This window comes from Sminthopsis crassicaudata, chromosome 6, assembly GCF_048593235.1.
Source record: "Sminthopsis crassicaudata isolate SCR6 chromosome 6, ASM4859323v1, whole genome shotgun sequence".
NCBI classification, from domain to species: Eukaryota; Metazoa; Chordata; class Mammalia; order Dasyuromorphia; family Dasyuridae; genus Sminthopsis; species Sminthopsis crassicaudata.
This window is the reverse complement of record NC_133622.1, coordinates 153,667,145-153,681,978: the sequence shown is the minus strand read 5'-3', so window position 1 is coordinate 153,681,978 and position 14,834 is coordinate 153,667,145. Positions and strand designations below refer to the sequence as shown.

Below are 14,834 nucleotides of genomic sequence, written 5' to 3'. Positions count from 1 at the left end.
TAATAAGATATTCATGGTATATTGATATGATATATAACAATATGTATGTGTGTATGTGTGTGTAAAATAAATATATACACAAGTATTTCTATGGATGCACACATATACAGAAAAACAGAAAGAAGGAAGAGGGGAATGTAAATATTAAAAACCTCTGAGTGCAGCAAAGGGACAAATTTTACTAAACTGAAATTAAGGGAAATTATTATAACTTAAAAATTACTTTAGTTTCTATAGGTTTATGTGTGTGATCCCAGAACCATAAACTGAATTGAATAAAATACAAACTTGAAGCCAAATATGGGAATGATTTCTAAATTGTCTTATGACTCAGTTAAACTGAACTAGATATAATGTTATTGCTAAACATGATGAAAGTGTTCTCTTTTTTTTTTAGTCTTTAAAATTATATCTTTTATTTGAATGGACACCAGAAATTATCATAGCAGAATTCTTTCTCTCTTTCACATATATGTATATATATATATATATATATATATATATATATATATATATATATATATATATATATATATATATATATATATATACAGATATACATGTATACATATTTACATACATACATATAATCTAAAATTATTTTAAAGAGCCTGAAGGCAATAGGGAGCCACTGAAGTTTATTGAGTTTGGGAGTTACATGACTGGATCTGTACTTTAGGAAAATCACATTAATGGCTGAATGGAGGATGGACTGGAAGAGAGATGTAGACCTTTCAGCAGGTTACCACAATAGTCATAGTATAAAGTGATGAGGGCCTGTACCATGTCTAAAGAGATGGAAGCCTTCTGTTACAATGTTAGAATGGTGAAAGATATAGGCCTTGGCAATAGATTGGAAACAGAGAGTAAAAAAATAGTCAAAGATAAAATGTAAGGTGTTTTTTTGTTTTGTTTTTTTGCTGAGGCAATTGGGGTTGTGACTAGCCCAGGGTCACACAGTTAGGAATTGTTATGTATGTATCTAAGGTCACATTTGAACTCAGTTCCTCCTGAGTTCAGGGATGGTGCTCTATCCACTGTGTCACCTAGCTGCCCCTAAAATATAAATTTTAAGAGACTGAAAGGATGGGATTATTCTCTATACTAATAGGGAAGGGTTGGGAGGGGGAAGATAATGAGTTCAATTTTGGATGTGTTAAGTTGAAGATATCTACTGAACATTCATTTCAAGATGTCTTACAGGCAAAAAGCAAGATTGGAGGTCATCAGAGTTGGGGCAGGACAGTTAAATTTGAGAATCATCAGATGGAGATAGTAATTAAATCCATAAGAGCTGATGAGCTCACCAAGGAAAGAAGTATAGAGGGAGAAAAGAAGACCTTCCAAGACAGAATACTATGGAACCCCTCCAGTTAGAGGATGTGATTTGATTGAGGATCCAGCAAAGAAGACAGAATTGGAATTGATAGACAGATAGGAAAAGACCAGGAGAGAGAAGCGACCTGAAATTTGGACCTCCTTTAAGGAAAAAGAACATATTCTGTATAATAGCTCAGGGCAAAGTGAGAGGGGTACATGGGTTTGGAATAGAAAGCTGTTTCTCTATTATTGGTATATGCTCTAAATTTACATCTGCCTACAATCCCCTTCCCACCAAACACAAAATGTAAAGAGAAAATAAATTCATTTTTCTAAGCAGATGAAAAAAAAAACAAAAACCCAGAAACAGAGAATTTATATTGACTAAAATATACCAGAAAATACATAGTGAATAAAGTCTTTATGTGGGAGCAATTAGACATCTCAGCTAAACCTAGAGAGGGGCTTGATTTTCCCCAGTGAAAAATTCCTAGAAGTTTCTAAAGAGGCAAACTGGAAATTAGGGAAATATATGTCTGCAACTTCTAAAATCTCCATGTCTATCTCTTCATATTGGAAGCATGTATGTCTTCTCAAGGGGAAAAAAAATCTCTGCTCCAAAGTTCTTGTACCATTTCTCTCATGTTATCATTTTGCCAGCATTCTTTCCTCCAAATTAGCAGCATCCTTTAACAAATACAATCTGCAAAGTTGCTCAGACTAAGTTAGAAATCTTGCTTACATCTAGTTTCAGAATGATCTTATGTATTATTTGGGGAGTGTTGGGGTCTAGCAAAAGTTATGGTGGTAGGGGGCAAATGTCCCATTAGGCATTCTTTTTATTGCAGTTTTGAATTTCTAATTATTTAATGATTGATGACAAAAGTAAAAGCTCTCTATAAATAAGCATGACAATAAGAGTTGATTCCATCATACCAAAGTTATATGATTAGGACTCAGGAGTTAGCATGTTCAAGGAATTAAAAAAGGTTGGCCAGAGGTTAGGCTGGAGAGTTGACTTCTGAGTGATTAGTGAGTCAGCACTTCCCCACAGAGTCAATTAGCATTCTTTGAGTGCCTACTGTATGTCTGTCACTATGCTATGAGATAAAAAGCTCACTGCACTAATTCTTTGAAAAACATAAAATGTAGAGCGTTCTACTCAGAAAGGGAAGAAGGGATGTAACTATCGGAGTGAGCCAAGAACTGCCCAGACTTTTCTCAAAAATCAAAATAAGTCTATTTTAAAAATACCTATAAGACTATGTATAGATTTAAAAAAAATACAGTTCAAAGAAGAATTTTGGAGATGCTTAGAACTAAGGTTAAAGTATTTCTTATCAGGCTAAGTAGAATTTTCAAAAAAAAAAAAAACTCATGTAAATTCATGATTCTTAAACTGATTTTCAGATAAATGCCTCAAATAAATATGGAATGTTTTCTACAATTTTCCAGTGCACAAGTCATAACCTCATAAACACAAAACAGGGCAAAATAGGAACAATTAGTAATCTCCACCTGAGAGATAGCTGTGTGCTACAAATCCAGAGAATGAAAAAATGAATGAACATAAAAAGGAAGCAATGCAATGAAAATTAGACTAATACTTCTGTATTTGTTTTAATTGGTAATGAACAAAAATCTCTAAATTTACCCTTCTTTTACTACTATTTTAAAATTTTTCCTTTATTGTTTTTGGTAAAAGTTAAATTATTTGAATTACTTCAGTTATATATCAACTGTTGAAGAATAGTATTTAAATCTTTTGATGATTCTAGAAATTTGAAGAAGACTCTTTACATCCCAGACTATGTACAGATAAGCTATGTTGTTTGCCTTGCCATATACAGATGCCTTTTGGCCATAAGAGAATATGTACTTAAAATTACTTCTGACCTAAAAAAAGGGAAGACTATAATTTTACAAACACTTATATTCCTAAATTCCATCCTCATGGAATCATGGAATACAATTTATATAGAGAGAGAGTTCTATGTGACTTGAATCCTGATAAAACTTAAATATTCCAAATGAAAGTGGTTTTGAATCTCTTTTCTATATTTCATGATGAGCTGATAATTGATGAATTCCCATGACCATTCCTAATGATTCCATCAAAAAAACAAACAAACAAACAAAAAAAAAAACAAAAAAAACAGTGAATCCCCAGTAAATGGAACTAGAGAGCAAACATTAGCTCTACCTCATCATCTAGTCTTTTAGTCAATCATCAAGTGTTTCTTAAATATTTTCTGTGTTTTAGTCTCTGTTCTAGTCATCTGGGATACAAAGTCAAAAGTACAATACTCCCTGCCCTCAAAAAGCTTAATTCTATTCCAGGAGATAACATGTATGTGCCTAACAATATAGTAGGGGTCACTACTTTGCTGAATTGGGGTATCTTGCAGGGAACTGGATATGAATTCTGGCTCCTAACAATCCACTCTTGATCTGGAGAGTGGAGGTAAAGTCCAAGAGAGAAAAATGTCAGGAGTGGGGGTAGGAGTTGGAAAGTGGGTCCAAAAAAGGAAGAGCTGATCTATTTCTATAACTCTTATAATTATACAAGAATCTATCTTAATTCTTAGTTATTCTTAGTAATGGTGGTACTCTTTAACAATGTCCTAGTCACTGGGGAATGGCCAGGATTTCCTCATATCATCCTAACAAGATATGTCAGAAAGAAGCCAGAACACTTGTCTACCTCTATGGAAATGTCTCAATCTAGTGAATCAGACTCACACATATGTATATATGTGTCTATCTATACATATATACACAAAATAAATACAGAAATATAAGGTAATGATTTGAAGATGGTTAGGGAAGCATTAATAACTTGGGAATCTGGAAATAATTGATTTGGAAAAGAATGCTTGAGTTGAACTTAGATTAAAGCTAGGTATTTATTCCATCCATGGGATAGGGTGGGAGGAGGAAGAAGAGGATGGAAAAGGGATATGAGCTATCATATATAAGAAAAGGTAAGGAGGCTAATTTGGTCATGCTAGAGGGTATAAGAAAAAAATTAATGGATAATAAATCTAGAGAGGCAGGTTAGAGTCAGATGTTAAATACTTTTAGATCGAAACAGAGTAATTTGTATTTGCTTCTAGAGATCTTTTCCTCGTTGTTTTTTGTCATTTTCTTTGAATCTGAATGTCACATGTTCTTCCCTTGTTTTACAGTCATGTCCAATTCCTTGTGACTCTATTTGAATTTGGCGTGATTTGGTTTTTTGTTTTTTTGGCAAAGATGCTGGAGTGGTTTGCCATTCCTTTTTCCAACTCATTTTACAGATGAGGAAATTGAGGTAAACAGAGTTAAATGAATTGCCCAGGATGACATTATTATATCGGAGGCCAGATTTGAACTCATTGAGTCTTCCTGATTTCAGATCTGATTCTATCCAATCTGCCATCTAGCTGCCCTTTGTATGTCACAAACCATCTCAGACTCATGATGTCTAAGACAAAACTGAGTAGCTTTCCTCAAAGCCTACTTCTCCTCCAAAGTTGCTTATTATTATTATCTTCATTCTTCCATTAGTTCCATAATCTCAGTATCATCCCAGACTCCATCTTCACTCTTCACAGCCACTCAGTTGATGAATTTTGTCATTTCTATACCACAACATCTTTGAGCTACTCCTTTCCACTCATGCAACCATTGCCCCAGTTGTCAGTCAATCAACTGGCATTTATTAAGCATTTACTATGTGCCACGCACCATACTAAGTGCTGCGGATACAAGAAGGGGACAAGATAGCTCTTGCACTGTAGGAGTTTACAATCTAATGGGGGAGGCAACGTGTAAACTATATGTACAAATAAAGTATGTAGAGGATAAATCTGAGATGTTATTGTTTGTCCTTTGTTCTCAAAGAGAGCTATGACATCACAAGGGCAATGTCTTGACTTGTGAATGAATTGGATTTAAATGAGGGAGAAATGTACAAAGTCCTCAACCTCATTCTCTCCTCCAGAATCATTGGAATTCATTGGCAAGACAAGAGTCAAGATAACTGGCAGTCCCCCAGAATGCAGTGAGAGGCTTTTCTCCTAAATTCAGTTTTGGACCTACTGAGTTTAAGATGTCTACTAAACATACAAAATGAAATGCCTAATAGGTGAAAATGTGAGTTTAGAGGTCACGAGAGGACAATTAGATTTGAGAGTCATTGGGGTAGATATAATCATTTAATCCTTGTAAGCTGATGAGGTAACTAAGGGAAATACTATATATTAGAGACAAGGACACTGCCTGGGGGATACCTACAGGTATAAAGCATGACTTGGATCAAGATCTAGCAAAGGAATTTGAGAAGTGGTCAGAGAGTTAGCAGGAGAAGCAGGAGGGTATATTGTCTAGACTGAAAAAAGTATCCTGGAGAAGAAAGTGATTAATAGTATCAAAAGCTGTGGGGAGGTCAAAGAAAATGAACACTGAGAAAGGACCATTGGATTTGGCATTTAAGAGAACACTAGAGAGACAGCATGGCTGCCTATCCATGGCTGGATGGAGGGTCACCTACAAAGCCAGTCCTCTCAGTGTTCTAGATAACCATCTAGGGTTATAAGATGGAGAAACGTTCTAACCTTCATTAGTTGAGGGAATTTCCTCACCTTGGAGTTTTCTGTACCACAGAAGTCACAGGTCCATGACCTATCCTAATGTATCAGGGACTATTGTCCATATTAGAAATACGTATGCAAAAGGGAGATAATCCTGCTGGTTCTGAAACAGCATGCTCACTTGTAAGTAAATATTCTCTCTCTTTGTCCGTGTTTCTCTTCCTCCATACACATATGTATGTATATACATACACATAGTATGTGTACATGTGTGTATGTGTTTGTGTGTAGGAATGAAATATATGCAATGAGTTATGACTCTTGAAGTAGAAGTGAAAAGGGAGAGTGTTCTAGTCACGAGGAGCTTGGAGCCTTTTGTTTTTTCTAAATTCTCTTTTTAGCCTTGTGAATTTTTTCCTTTTAAACTTTTGCCATCTATATAATTGTTGGTTTTTTTAAAACTACATTTTATAGGTCACGAGCATTTCACTATTTTCTAGAGCCTTAATAATTATAGTGGCTTTAGTTAATTATGGCCCAGAAAAATTTTTAGTTGGAAAAGGGAAAGTAATTTACCTTAATACCATAAGAGGGAAATGCAGGCACATTGTAATTTTCTTTATTTAATTTAAATATGGTTCCTAAAAGATGGCTTAAGGAATGAGTTTTTTCACTTGGGCAAAGATTTATTAAAGTTTATACATATATATATATATATATATATATATATTTTTTTTTTTTGCCATGTAATAAATCTTTAAAAATCACTATAAGTTTAATAACTGTCAAAACCCATAATTAATCAAAGAATCCCAAAAATTCTTAACATTTAGCAAAGATGAATTAGATAAATTAACAAGCAGTACATAAGAACATAAAATATTTTTGTGTCTTATGTTCCCTTCTGGTTATAGGAGGTCCCTATTTCCCCTCCCCATTTCATTCTTCTCCTCTCTCTCTTCTTTCCTTTTTTATAGTTGCAATCAGAGTATTTACAGTTATGATTCTGCTAGTTTCACTTTGGAGAACTTTGTTTAGTATTTTTAGTATTGTATCCCTCATATAATTTTAAAAATATATTAAAATATTGTTAGTAATATATACTTATAATTTATTCAACCATTTCCCAGTCATTGAAGGATGTTTGTAATTTTTGGTCATTAGAAATGAAGTTTGCTGCTCAAATTGGTCATTTCTAGGAAAATAGGTTTATTGATTGATAGTTGATGTTCTCTTAGGTATCTTTTTTGTGAGCTAATAATATTCAAGATCTTTTGTGAACTAATAAGATTTAAGATCTTTTTTTGTGAGCTGATAAAATTCAGGATCTTTTTTTCCCTGCCTGTGATACCATTGTGAATCAATCTGTCCCTTAATACTCTCACAATTGTGTTTCCTTCAGGAGAAGTTTTCTCTATGGAAATCTAGTCTAATCCAGCTACTTTTTCCATCTTTGTTCTCTTTAGTGCTATTTCTACCTCCTCTATAAGCACATCCAGGACTGTGAGTCTAATCCAAGAACCCCCTGGAGGAGATCCATAACAACTCAAAAGAGTTGGGCCTAACCATCCACACAGGAAAAGACAAGTAGGTGAAGAATACCTGTTGTCCAGATTTTGACATGCAGTGAGGTGAACAATCTATTGAGCTCATCATTATTGTAAATGTATCTTGGACAGACATTGAAAAGAGTGAATTGGTTCTAGAATTAAACAGAAGGATAGTAGTTTGGCTTACTTTTTTTTTTTGAAATTACAGAATTTCTTTAGTTACCTGACATTTCTTCTTGAAAAAAGGGCCTATTTTTAAAATAATCACATTGTAAAGGTAGTGTAATATGATTATGAGTCACAAGATGATGTCATCTTTGAAGAATTATCAATGAATGCCATTCAGCAATGGTAATATAGGTGGGTGTGAGAAGACTCTAATAAGGAACTATATATTTTTAAAAAAAGAAAATGGGATGCTTATATAAAATAAGGACATCATCATGCTTTGCTACAACAGTAACATTGTGACTGTTTTAATAGTATTCAAGGCTCCAAAAGTATGGAAGGCTCCAACAGACTGAGCAAATCCCCATGACAGACTTCCAGAAAAACTCAGCAAAAATTTAATAAGATGCACATAAATGGTTTGCAGCATTGGTAGAAACATGCACATCAATGAGAACACAAATTCACAAAATATGTGTATATTTAAATTGAGTTTGGGGAAGAACCACTCTGTTAAAAAGAGTGACTAGTTGCCTGACATAGTATCTTGCCATATTGATGAAATAGAGTAAGGAAGATCTGAATTCCAAACCTGGGCAAGACACTTACTAGTTGTATGACCTATGCAAGTCACTTTTATCTCTTTTAATAGCACCTAACTCTCAAGGTTATTGTGAGGATAAAATTAAGTAATATGTGTTAAATACTTTTCAAATTTTAAAATGCTATACAAATTAGCAATTATTGTTGTTATTATTATCATTATGTTAAAATTATATCTTGTTCTGATTTCCCTGGCCTCTCTCCTTTCTAGTCAATATAGTAAGTCTATAATCAGAATAAAGTAACAATAGCAGGAAGAATACAAAGGGGAATCTATAAGTCACAAACATGTAGAATGTTCCAAATATCAAAGGTGCATAATTTATAAACTCTCTCATCTATTAACCAAAAATCATACTACCCACTTAATCAGGGGAAGCCAATTAGATCTTGCTGTCAAGGTCTTTTGGTCCTTTGTATGTAATTTTTAGATAAACTCCAAATAGCCATAGTAATCTCAGCAGAACACCAAATGATACTAACAGCTTTTAGAAAATGTGGATATACTAATTAACATATAATCCCAAATGCCACAGATTAAATTAGTTTCCTCCATCTCTATCTGGGTCCATGTTCTTGAATCCTCCCAACTATTTAATTCACGGTCACATAAGAGACTTTCTGTCTCTTACTATGCTGCCCACCTTCTTCCGGCACCCCAGCCTTATCCCCATGCCATTTGCCTCTGTAACCCCCTTTTTGCTCTTGGATCTGAACTTTCTGTACCCCTGCCCCCTCTTACTATATTAAAGTGTGATTAAAGTATTACTCCTCACTGCCTTTTTGTTCTTTCCCTGTGAGTACCTAAATTAAGCATGTCTGTGTCTATTTCATAATTCTGTAAATTAATTAGTAATTCAATTATATACATTTTTATTAACATATTATTCCAGTTAAAAAAGCAGAAAGATGGAAGTCCACAATGTACATTTTGTCAGTTGATAAGTTTGAATGTATAAGCCTGATCTCTTGAAATGTTTAAGGGGAAGTAATTTATTGATCAATATATAAGTAGAGAAAGCATGCAAGCACAGGCTTGTGGAGTATCTATATATACAGTAGAGTATCTATTTACCAAGAAAAAGAAAGAGTCATAGACTGATAGAAGTGATACTTGAGCATCCTCCTCATTCAACAGCAAGGACTAATTAGTAAATGTACCAGTTTTTCAAGAGACAACAAGGACTTATTCAAATGGATAAAATCATGTTGGCTTGTGCATGGTATAAGTATTTAGTTTTGTTTAATATTCCTTAGTTGCATTTATGTGTGGTATCCTAAAACCTAATTAATTTTATATTTCATTTGCTGAATAGACAATGTCCCAGATTCCATTTTCAGAAGGTATTTTTGAATTCAAATTTAGACTTCCTGTGGGAAAAACAACAGTGAAATAAATGGCTGAAAACAGCATGAAAAGAATTAAAAGAAACATTCTAGTATACTAATAAAGAGGCAATGAATATAATCTTCTAAAGTTAGAGAAATAAAGCAATATGAAATCATTAAGTAATGACTGAATGCTAGAATTCATTGGGGAAATAAGTGAAAGAGTTGAGCCTTTTCTTTTTTAATAAATTCAAGTATTAGTCATTCTTTTATAACTTCATATTGCTTTATTTCTCTGATAAAAAAGTAATGATTTGGTTCTTTCCATTCTTATTTGGGAAGGCTTTTAAGTAAATTTAGTTATTATAAGTAAAATTCATAAATTATTTTTACTTGTAGAAATACTTGAAATATTTGAACTTTAAGATTTAACATAATTTTATTTAAAATATGCTGTTTTCAAAATGAATGACCACTAATTTTATCTTTTATGTGCTCCTCTATACTTCATTTAAGAATTCTTATCTTAATGATAGTTGTTAAAGATAATTCATCCTGTTCATCTCTATTTTTTAAAGATGTCACTTTTATGTAGGTTGTAAACTTATTATATATATATATATATATATATATATATATATATATATATATATATATATATATATATATATATATATTGTAAGATACTGATCTAAATTTAAGTTCTTCTTAAATGATTTCCTATTTTCTCAACAATTAGAAAATACCAGAAAGAGGGATTTCTTTGAAGCCCCAATAACAAATATTCTTGATTTTTACCAAACATTAGCCTATAGTTTCTATTTTTTTTCTTGATGGTTGCTTGTCCAGTCAACTCTACTATCTATTTTTCTATTTTTAACCAGTACCAAATAAATGTTTTTGTTTATTTTTAATATAATGTCTGGAAACATGTCCTTTCCATTACTACCTTTAATCCCAGCCCCCATCCCATTTTGTTAAGTATCCCATTGATAGTTTCAACAGCATAGAACGAAATGTTGATTGAGTTTCATCATTTTAGTATGCTGACATGACCCATCCATGAGTAGGAAATATTTCGCCAATTATCATCTTAATTTTTGCAAAACAATGTTTTATACTTACTTGGAAAATTGAATCCCAGATATTTAATGTATTTTGCAATTATTTTTCTCCTCTTTGTCAATATATGTCTTTAATTGTGTTCCCTTATCTCACTGCTTTTAACTAGCTATGTTGAATAATGACGGTGAGAGGGAACATACTTGCCTTTAATCCCTGTTTGTATTTTGAAAATTTCTAGTATCTCATTATAAAAATGCTAGTTCTTGGATTTAGTATGTTAGTCAATATTTTAAAGAAGATCCCTTCATGATTATGCTTTTTAACATAAAAACATGCTGCATTTTATCAAAGTATTTTTATGAGTCTGCAGGAATAATCATATAATGGTGGGATCTGGGGAGTGGGAGGCAACTAGGTAATGCAGGGGATAGAGTGAGTGTGAGCTCATATCTGACCTTACTATTTATGTGATCATGAGGAAGTCACTTAATCTCTTTTTGCTTCAGTTTCCTCATCTGTAGAATGGCGATAATAGCACCTACTTCCCAGAGTTGTTATAAGGATAGAAGAGGTAATATTTATATAGCACTCAGAGCAGTACCCAATACATAGTAAGCATTGTGTAAGTATTAACTATAATCATCATTATTAATTTTTATCATTTACATAATTCTATTAATTGTTTTCCTAATGTTCAGCCATCACTGCCACAAATGTGAACATAGTAGAGTATATTCTGTGACTTTTCCTAGTCTTCTTGAAAAGATTTTGTTTAAAAATTTTGCATCAATATTCCTTAGTTAAAAGTGTCTGTAAATTTGTGTTTCTCCTTTGTTTGACCTTGTCTTGGGGATCAGCACCACATACATCTCATAAAAGGATTTTAATGTATTTACCTAATTTTGAGAATTATTTTTGTAGCATAGAGTTTCATTGTTTTTTAAACATCTAATAATGAGTACACTTCAGGCAGCTAGGTGGCACAGTGGGTAGAATGCTGGGTCTGGAATCAAGAAGACCTCTCTCCCTGAGTTCAAATCTGACTTCAGATACTTATAAACTATGTGATCCTGGGTAAGTCACTTATTCCCATTTGCTTCAATTTTTTCATCAGTAAAATGAGCTGAAAAAGGAAATGGAATACCATTATAGTATCTTTGCTATGAAGCCCCAAACGGGGTCACAAGGAGTCAGTCATAGCCAAAATAACTGAAGAACAAATAACAAAAGTGTTTACATAAATGTCCATATGAGCCAAGTGTTTCCCCCACATTTGGGGCTTGCTTATTTTTTATGAGATTGATTTTATCTTGTTTTGTAAATTTGGTTATTTTATATGTTTGTATATATTGTATATTTAGTATTTATACTACAGTGATGACCATATATACCATGAAATTTCCTGTGGCCTTTTGGCAGTACTATGGATAAATTTTAATGTGTGCACTAATAAGAAGGATAAAATTAAAGAGATATTTTAAGAACATGATAAGATACTCCAAATTAAATCAACATACATTCTGATTCTTTGTCATTTCATTGGAAAGGTGGGAAAAGATGAGAATAGGCAGAAATACAGGGGAATTATGTTTCACATGAAGAAATGAAAGGTAAAAGATTTGTTGATTATATAGAAGCCTAATGCATCTATAATTGAAAAAAATGGTAAGCACTAGACAGGCTGAGAACTAAATAACATCTCAAAAAATTTAACAAGCAATAAAATGCTTCATGACTTAATTGTGATTAGACAAAGAATCAACTAGTCATAAAATTTTGGAAAAGGAAAAGTAGGAGGGAGAAGAAAGGAAAGAATAACAAAAAAAGAAAAAAATGTCATGAATGTAAAATATTAAACCTTAAACCAAAAGGGAAAAGGACAACAAATATGTTAGCTATAATGATTGCAGTAGAAATTAAAGCAATGTAAAATAATTACCCTAACAAGAATATTTTTAAAAAAGACTACAAAACATCAACTTTCTGCCAAAGAGGTTTTGACAATAACAATGGTATAGAATATAAATTCCCCTGTAAAATCTTACTAAGAGATTGATGGATAATTATGAGCACTATTGTCTCAAAATAGAAATGAGCAGTAGAATGTGAAATCATTTTAAAGACATCCCATCTATATATTCAACTAAACAAAGTTATAGCAAGGACATTCAAGGATGACAATGAAGGGATGAAAAATAAAAAGGTTTGTGAAAAAAATTAATAAACAGTTTTCCTCATCAAGAATAATGTAACTACCAAACTTCAACCCTAGCATCACAGACCCTAAAGTGGTTAGATAAGAGATAAAATTGACCTAGGATAATAGAAAGAAAATAACAGCTCTAGAGAGGAAACCAATGCTGGGGTGATAACATTCATGAGGATTTTGAATGACCAGTATACAGAGCATCAGAAGGAGAGGGAGATATCAAAGGCATGGGTAGGGGTAGAGAATCTAGAATCTTATTACTACTAAAAAATATGTCTAAAAGAATATCAATTATTACCTATCTATAGATGAACTGAGGACATCTTCAATGGGAGCATATTATTATTTGAATATGTGAGGGTAGATATTCACCTGCTTTTAAATTCTTAGGTTTGCTAGTATATTATTATTATATATAGTGATTTCTTTCAATTTTGAAAATTTCCTGTGTTATAAATCTCTGTTGTTCATTTTTAAAATTTTAGTAACTTGATTTTCCTCTCTGTTAATTTTGATTAGGTTTCTTACTGGTTTATAAATTTCATGCTATTAAATTTTGTTTATCAGTTGTATAGTTTTGTGTCTTCATTTTTTCCCCTCCTTTTCCTCTGATTTTCAAGATTTATTCACTTGTACTTGTTTTGGAGTTGTTAATTTAGTAAATTAGGAGGGCTTTTTTTTTTTTTACTTGCAAGCTTATTTTGCTGATCTGTTTGGTTTTTTTGTTTTTTCTGTCTGTTAATATATTTTTTCAGAGATAAAATTATCTTCTGAGAATTTAATTTCTCAAGTTTAGATGTTTTCTCATCATTATTGTCTTTATAATAATTATCTCTTTTTCTGAGTTTTTTTTTTCCTTTTATGTTCTCATGTCAGTACTTATCTTTAAGCATAGGTGCATATTTCCTTTGTTATTATTTTAATTGAATTTTGGTCTATAAAATATATTTATTATTTTTTATATTATCACTCTGCAATTCTTCAGTGCTGACAAATTTTTATAAAGGTACTATGGAATATTGAGAAATATGTGTGTTCCTTGCTATTTAGTTAACTGCTCAACAGGCATTTATTAAGCACTTACTGTGTGCATTGTGCAGAACACTAGGAACACAAAGAAAAGCAAAAGACTTCTGTTCCTAATGAATTCACAATCCTACAGGGAAACACCATGCAAACAACCATGTTTGATCAATATACATGGTATTAATTGAAGCTAATCAACAGAAGGAAGGCACTAGCATTAAAAGAAACTAGAAAAGGTTGTTTTGTACATGAGCTTTTAGCTAGGATTTTTTTTCCCCTGAGGCTGGGGTTAAGTGACTTGCCCAGGGTCACACAGCTAGGAAGTGTTAAGTGTCTGAAACAAATTTGAACTCGGGTCCTCCTGAATTCAGGGTTGGTGCTCTATCCACTGCGCCACCTAGCTGCCCCCTTAGCTAGGAGTTTAGGTAAGTAACCAAGAAGCTGAGATGAGGAGGTAGAAAATTATTTATATAAGAGATGGGCATTGAACATGCTCAGAATTCAGGAAATGGGATTTCTTATTGAAGAACATCAAGAAGGTCAGGGTTATTATATCTCAATGTACATAATGGAAAGTAATGTATAAGAAGAATAGAAAGAAGAGGCGGGTTTTGAAGGGCTTTGAATGCCAACCCTAGAACTTTATATTTGATCCTCCCGGTAATAAGGAGCCACTGGAGTTGATGGAGTAGCAGATGATTATGGTCAGATGTATATTTCAGGATGATTCCTCTCATAGTTGAGAAGAGGGTGGATGTGAGACAGGGAAACCAACAAAAAGATTGTTGTCCATGCGTGGAACAGGTATGAAGTGATGCATGAAACTGATGATGGTATCAGAGGAAAGAAAGGAAATGTAGCCAAGAGCTGAAGGTAGGACTTGGCAATAGATAGGATGTGAGCTTGAGGTTTTGTGAATGACATCTAGGTTGCAGTCTGAGTGACTGGGATGATTGTGTTGCCCTTGACTGCAGTAGGAAAGTTCTGAAG

General features: G+C 32.8%; 1 protein-coding gene across 2 annotated transcripts in view; it reads left to right on the top strand.

Annotated features, from left to right (window-relative positions):
- ARHGAP24 (Rho GTPase activating protein 24) overlaps nucleotides 1–14,834 on the top strand; it is a 102,652-nt gene that overhangs the window by 56,699 nt on the left and 31,119 nt on the right. The gene's annotated exons all lie outside the window — the stretch shown is intronic.